This window comes from Monopterus albus, unplaced genomic scaffold, assembly GCF_001952655.1.
Source record: "Monopterus albus unplaced genomic scaffold, M_albus_1.0 scaffold46.1, whole genome shotgun sequence".
NCBI classification, from domain to species: Eukaryota; Metazoa; Chordata; class Actinopteri; order Synbranchiformes; family Synbranchidae; genus Monopterus; species Monopterus albus.
Window position 1 is genome coordinate 3,362,425 of NW_018127926.1, and position 7,519 is coordinate 3,369,943.

General features: G+C 41.0%; 1 protein-coding gene across 3 annotated transcripts in view; it reads right to left on the bottom strand.

The window, feature by feature from the left end:
* The window catches only part of LOC109960272 (galactosylgalactosylxylosylprotein 3-beta-glucuronosyltransferase 1-like), a 76,461-nt gene that overhangs the window by 39,262 nt on the left and 29,680 nt on the right, over positions 1-7,519 (bottom strand). For 2 of the 3 annotated variants that reach the window (XM_020600240.1, XM_020600243.1), the window contains exon 2: positions 126-361. The exons of the other annotated variant lie outside the window; for it this stretch is intronic. The gene's annotated coding sequence lies outside the window, so the exon portion shown is untranslated. The remainder of the gene's footprint in view (positions 1-125; positions 362-7,519) is intronic. 3 annotated transcript variants of the gene reach the window in all.

Genomic DNA, 7,519 nt, shown 5'->3' on the forward strand with positions numbered 1-7,519 from the left:
AGAGAGATAAAAGGTATCCTGATATATCTGAAAAATGTCTCCAGCTAGAAATACACTGCTCCTAAAAGAAATCAGTTATATGGAAATGGGTTGCCTGACAACAATGAGAACAATAGGATACTCACAAGCAGTCCTCTACCTATCTGCAGCAACAGCAAGCCCCTCCTACAATGTATATTGTTCCTCCTTAGGTCGGTGTTGTCAAGTTCTGTTGCAACTATTTGGCCCCAAGCCTGCTGTAACTGGTGCTGTCTGGAGAGCAGAGATGCGCGTGGCTCACGTTGGTCAAACGCAGTGGAAGCTGTTGTCACCCGTGACATCCAAACCCTCCCAACAAGTTTCACATCCTCAGGGCTGGCCCCTGGAGAAACAAGAACACGAGAGATGTGAATAAGAATGGCCTTCCTCTTCTTAATACAATGAGGTGCATTGAATGACGAGAAGGAGCAGGGTGGCAGCTGGGAGGAGACGCTGCCATACTATAACCGCCACTGGGACATTCTCAGTGACGGAATTTTTGTTTGCATTTGAACAGTTGTCGGGAGAACATATTCTCATGTGAACCTAGTCGTCTGAAGACTCTGATGAAGTTAAGTTACACACTGGTTTCTTGTTTTTGCCTTCGTAGGATGTGCCTTTTTGGGACTACAGTCACATAGCTGAATTCAGCTTTTCATCATACATTATGACAACCACCTGCACGGCCCTTAAAAAATGATAAGAAAAATGTAGTTATATAGTTTCCTGTGTTATCAGTTAGTTCATGTGTTCTGCTCCCTGGAGAAAAGATGACAGCACAGAAAAAAATGTCCATAATTGCTAACATATGATGAGGTACATACACTATCTGAACAGCAACAACTTATGAACAACTATCAGCTATTAATATGCACCTTACTCTGGGGAGTGTCATTTCAAAACGTCCATTTAGAAGAAATGAGGCAAACACACCAGCTGCACTCACTTCACCACAATTTCTCTGCACGGCTCACCCAGCTACCACTCTCCATTATTGATGAGACTTCCTCTGCTAGGCCTCATCTGCCACAGTGCTGGCTGTACTCGCCTGTGGGCAGCCACCATGGTTGTAGAGGGGGACCAGCTGATGCGACACGAGGAAAAATGAAACAAGGGTCGAGCACATTAACAGCCTGGCAAGATGCAATGTAGAGGACATGCGGTGTCACAGGTTTGTTATTGGCTTAATCTAAATTCAATAGGGTTGTCATAAGGGAAGAAAGTAATTATCTCAAAACCACGGGGAATGCCCTTTCTGTAGATCCAGCTGACTCACAGATACGCGACGTGAGCCCCAGGATTTAAAACATGCTCTGCGGTGCCAAATTAGAACAACAGAACCAAGTGGGAAACATGGACACAGAGCTACTGTATATGAGGGGAAAAAGGAGCTGCAGGGCCACTGATAAACTCCCACACAGGTGCTATCCTCATGTTTATATTAGTATGTGTATCATGCATTGCACTACAATTTGTTCAGCAATGAGGGCTGTATGATTAAATAAATTCTACACGTGGCTGAGTGTGCTACATGTGAAAATATCAAACTGCACTAGTTAAGTATACAATTTTGTCATAATTACAAGTAGATCTGAACTATATCAAACATAGCTTTCATGTTTTACAACAAATGTGCTTCAGATATACATAAACGCCTGTCAATCTAGGCTACATTAAAATGTAAAACAATTTTATATAATATCTTAAAAGATAATTTAGCATCACTTTATAGTTTAACAAATGAATGCAGTTTAAATGTATGTAAATTATATTCAAGTAATCCCAAATGTTAAAGTGTGTGTTACTGTAAGTGTGAAATCTGTAATGAGCTTCAAAGATACTATATATTAAAAGTTACTTTCGAGTAGCTGCTTGACTTGTAGGTGTAAATGCAAATTTGTCATGGTCTCCCATACATCACACACAGACACACACCTTCTTCCTCCATCAGACAGTTGTATTCTGCTTTGGCATAATGGAGACTGAAAGACCTGTTCACACCTGCACCTCCTGCATGGCAGGCAATTATATATCATTGCACCACCACTGCTCCTTCATGTTGTGGTTTAACCTGCATCCAATAGTGCCTGTGCTTTAGTCTCCTGTAAAGGCTCGTAGCCCAAGAGCTGTTTGTGCTGCATCATTATTACATTCCCACAACTGTAGTAAAGGGAAATCATTTTAAAGATATAAGAAGAAAACTGTGGGGGAAAAAAACTAAATAAAACTGAACAAAATATGCAAGAAACATTTTAAACAACAGCTAAACAGACTGCAGTATATGATGTAAACAAACCAAAGTTTAAGTCAAAGAAATTCTTTAAAAGTGTGTTTCAAAAATATTTTAAAGGAAATGGAGGTGCCTGGCAGGACATTTCAGTGCAGAAAGACCGATGGAAAAAGCTCCAACAGCAGTAATTGCCAGCTTAGACTGTGATGCGGCCAATGGAAGCTGATCTCAAGCTGCTCATCGGGGGTTAAAGCTCAGAGATAAAATCAGGCACTAGCCTAAATGTGTCTTTTGTGCCATGTATGTGTAACTATGGTTACTACACTGAATATAAATTGGCTGCTGATAGGAGTTGTCATACTCTAAGAGCAAAGGATAGAGATAGATTTCAAGATAGAATGATGGCTCTCTGTGCAGACTGATGTATTTGCTCTTTTACTCCAAAACCTCAACACCTGAATTTATGCCTGCTGTACAATGAAGCAGGCTGTTTGATTTAAGTGCATCACAACATCATTATTCACAAGTTACCTCTGTGATTGGCTGATAGTGCTACTGACCCTACAAATACAATGACTGAAAAAGGCTAGAATGAAGCACCTGATGTCAGTGAGTATGTAATTATGTTGACTTGCGTTGAAAATGATGAGACAGCAGCACAAGAATTTTTTACTGTGAGTTTTGTCTGATTGCTGGTTGGTGCCTGGGAGTCTTTGTTTTCTTATCTGTTGTGTTTCACATTCAAAGGAAGGCACCCTAGAGCAGATGCTAACGTGTAGTATAGCAACACTGCTATCCAGCACATTTGCAAGTTGTAAGCAGTTTTTCATGGTCTTTAAAATTAACCAGTGTAAATTTCCATTCATGTTGTGCAGTAATTGCAAGAAAACCTTTGCAGATAAATAACTGCGACTCAAGCTACAGTATGCAACTTAAATTAGCGCCAGTCCATATCAACCCATTCTGCTCCGCCCAGCCCCTCCCTCTCCCTGCTCCTCTAGGCTCCACTACGACCTGTTACGCTCCGCCACGCTCTGCCACGCTCTGCCCTGCTCTTCAGATATTTGTCATTAAGAAGTTACAATAAATGAGAATGCAAGATACATGCAAAGACATGCATGTAACTTGCAACTCATTTTGTCTTCATGTTCTCTATTTTCAAGTACAGGTAGTGAAGCTTAAGACTTCAGTTGTATAGTTGTTCTTCTGAAAATTTCACCTTCTGGTAATATAAGAGTTTCACCCAGCAACAGAGTGATGCACTTCATCTGTTGTTAATATGTGCGATACACTTGGAAACTGCTTCAGAATGTGATGGAAGCACAGCACAAATCCCAGATTTCAGTGTGTGTGGACTGAAACAGGCAGCTGTCCAACCACCATTTTGTCATGTTTTACTCCATGACTAGACACCAAACACTTAAACGGACACACAAGTGGCCGTGCATGGGAACACACACACTGAGATAACCTCGGACTGTGCAGCTGGCTGTGGTGGCTCCACCATGGGCTGACCACTGTGACCACATTAGCATCTGACAGTGACAAACCATGAAAATACAGGAGTGGACGGAGAGAGAGAGAGACCAGACAGGGTGGTGTTGGTATTGATCGATTTGAAATGTATCAGATATATTGATCGACCTACACTCAATGTCACACAAGTTGTATTTAAATAGAAAGTGTAAAAATGTGACTATAAAGTTTTCATCCTTCATGCAGTGTTGATTGTGACTCATGATTCTATATGCACTGACTACTGCATGAGGTTTGATACATACGTTTCATAATCTAAGTTTGGAAGAGACTCTGTGAGAGCCCTTCAGGCACAAATCTTCTTGCACCTGATGGAAACATGCAGGACAGCGGTAGAGAACCCACACACACAACTCTTACCCTAACCTCATCCTAACTTTAAGCCAAGTTGTCACTCTAAAATTCAGTGATTTACATGGTGGGGAGCAGCATCTAGTCCCCACAAGGATGGCGAGTCCCCATGCTGTGAGTGTGTAAAGCGGTTTCGGTCTGCACAGTTTGAGTAACACTAGGCACAAGCGCAGACAATGTTAAATATATGCACCCATAACAATTTACAGTGCACATACAGGGCCACTTGCCCAAGGCAGGAAAGACAACCACCGCACTGGTAAAGGAAAAGCACATGTTTATTTTCTGCTGAATTCACTCTGGTAGCATTTTTGTATCTGTATGGAGGGTCAGGTCTGTGCTGCACCCCACTGCAGAAACTCTACAGACATACCTGCCTTCCCTCTCATACATCACTTTTACTCTGTGTGCGACTATAATATTCCTCTTTTAAGGTAACTATGATCATGGATGAGAAATCATTTCAGTGAGTGAGAAATGCCATGCTGAGAAAAAAACATAAAACAAAGCATGTCCTCTACTCAGTCACTGATGGTGTGTCACATAATGGCAGAGATAATAGCAGAGCTGGTGGCCTTTTTTATTCTGAGGACATCTGTCACTTAAGTGAAAACTGCCAGGTTTGTCATGAAAGAGAGCTCATCATGCCTTTGAATATGGCTCTATGATTAATTCAGGCATACCATTTGGTGAGTAAATGCTTCTTTATTTTCGTGTAAGTGCTCAGTATTAATAATGCACATGTGGGTCTAAGTTCAGCATCCGTCTTGGCAAAGTTCAACATGGAAGGATTCAACAGCTGCGCACGCTTGCCACCACATCCCTTTATTACTTTTTTCTTTCTCTGCTTCTCTCTTTCCGCTACAAAGTCGCCATTTCAGCCTCCCCCCTATCTGTCACTGGCTGTGAAAGACTCTGGTGCCTGTTTTGATAGAAAAATGTGGCCCATCAGCAGTAACCGGAGCTGTGTTGGTTAGGTTTCTTTAGGAGGCAGGGTAATGATCGATCCCATGGTTGGTGGAGGTGGGCAGGCAGGTTGACAGCACTACATCCCTTATAGCTCCTCATAGCTTAGGGAAGGCCAAGCTGCAGAGCACATGATCTCCTTTTACAAGTACAGCCATCAAATGTACAAGTCACCCTTGAGCCTCCAGAACTCACAACCATCCAGTTAAATCATAATTTGGCACTTAGCTGATTATTAGCTGGGCAGAAGCATGCTAAATTTAATGTTAGCCTTTCATTATATTCACATTAAAGAATAAAGGAAATGTCAGAGGCTTAATTGTGATGATGTGATGTAATTATCTCCAAGGTGATTTATTTGAAAGGTTTTACAGCAATAATCGCCCGACGTCCTCATACTTTCTGAGGTATACAATTTAATTTTGCACTGTGTGCAGTGACACAATGAAATAGCACAAGATCTGGGTGATGGATGCTGCAGAGACTTCACACAAGCCAGATAATTTGCATATGTGTGACAATACACAGGCTGGTGTCATTACCACACTGTTTTCTCATCACAGCATTGGAGAGCAGGCTTTGTTTGTCCTCCTGTTTGTTTTTTTCAAGACCAAAAACTGTTCTGTGCTGAGCTCAGCCTGACTACTGGTTGCCATGGCAATGCACGGCACTTGGGATTGATGGCATATTAAAAGAGTTTGGCAAAGGTTAAATCAAAAGAACTATTTTTTAATGTTGTGCTACTGTCTTGCGCCTATCACTGTCAGACCATGTTAACTATAAGACAGCCCCGGAGACTTTGTTTAGAACCTGCTGGTAACTACAACAATATCAAAATAATAAAAAGTCCAGTCAAAGTGGCTTTAAAATATTCTGTTTTCCAAATGCATCATTGCAACAATTTAGCAGTGAAAACAGAGAAAATGTTGTGCATTGTGCACTTCAATTCAGACATGTAGTTGGTAAGAACGTAGCCTGCTCTATGACTAGGTCCAACCCATAGACTGCAAAAAATGATGGACAGGCTAAGAGCTGCCAGAAGTGAAGCCACGAGGACGAGTGGCTGGTCGCACTATAGGTCATAAATCCTGCCTCCTCCTTGTTAGCGGATGGGACATGAGCCACAGTAAAAAAATCAGATTATATATAAAATTAATTTTTCCAGGAGGCCACGTCTGTCGTTTTTGGTAGATATTATCAGGCTGGTGTGTGTACAAGTGGTCATATTTCTGGTAAGTTTGTTTTTAATACATTATTTGATGATATATAAAAAAAAAATGTGTCCAGTTGACAGCTTTGATTGGCAGTCTAATGCTGTCACTCTACTTCTGGTTGCTACTGTGCAGAAAATGGTTTCAAAAAAGCAAGAAAGCTGCCGCTGTAGTCACAGTATTTTGGCTTCATTTTTGCATTGTGAAGAGAAGTGGTAACACCACGTCCATCGTATATATGTCAGTGGTCTGACCACATAAAATTCCAGGTAACATTTCACCAGCTACGCAACACAGGACTTAGTTCAGACATGACGCCTAGATGTGAAATAGCAGGCAAATTCCTGGGTAGAGGTGCATGTCTAGACGGGGCTCTAGTCTCTTAAATGTTTTATCTACATAGTTAGCTGTGTGACTTCATTTTCCAGAAGATCAGATACATATTTTGTTTGCCCTTAAAATGGTCAAAATGTAAATCACTGAATCTTCAAATAATGGAATCAACCTATAACATGTATTCACCATTTGTTCCTTTAAACAATATTTGTAATTCCCTCTCAGCCAAAATACAGTGAAATGGATCTCACTGTCCACTGTCCTTTGGCTTTCAACTTTGATATATTACAGCAAAAATAACTTCAAATTTAGTTTTCTTAAAAAACATGAAACATGGAATGACGTATTTAGACTTGATTTGATTTGTCTTTGTGATTCAAACATATTTCAGCTGTCAACATGAGGAAATGTTTAAAATGAATAATGCTTATTTTTTTCTCAAACCACTGGCAGCTTCACTTTTACACTACTGAGTGAAAGATTAAATTACTTATTCTGATTTTTTTTTTTTTGCATTACAGTGGGAGGTAAGAGCATCTCTCATCCTCTGGGAGTTTGGGAAAATACTTCTAGGCATCCTCCCTTGAATGCTGCCTGCTGATCCCCCTAAGGGAGGACTTCTGACAGAGACAGAGGACAGGAGAAGGTTGTGGCTTAACGGGCAATCTCCCCTATAATATTACCTCTCTACACCCTGCCACACACACACACACACCAGACATTCTGGAATACACTGATCCCTGTGAAGAATTTCCAGTCTGAGCCAGAATTGTAGAGCTGTACAGGAATAGCACCAGCTGCCTGAAAATGGAACTGGGTAAAACAGCCAGAATCTTAGTTGATCTCTGGGATATAAACAGATAATATTTCC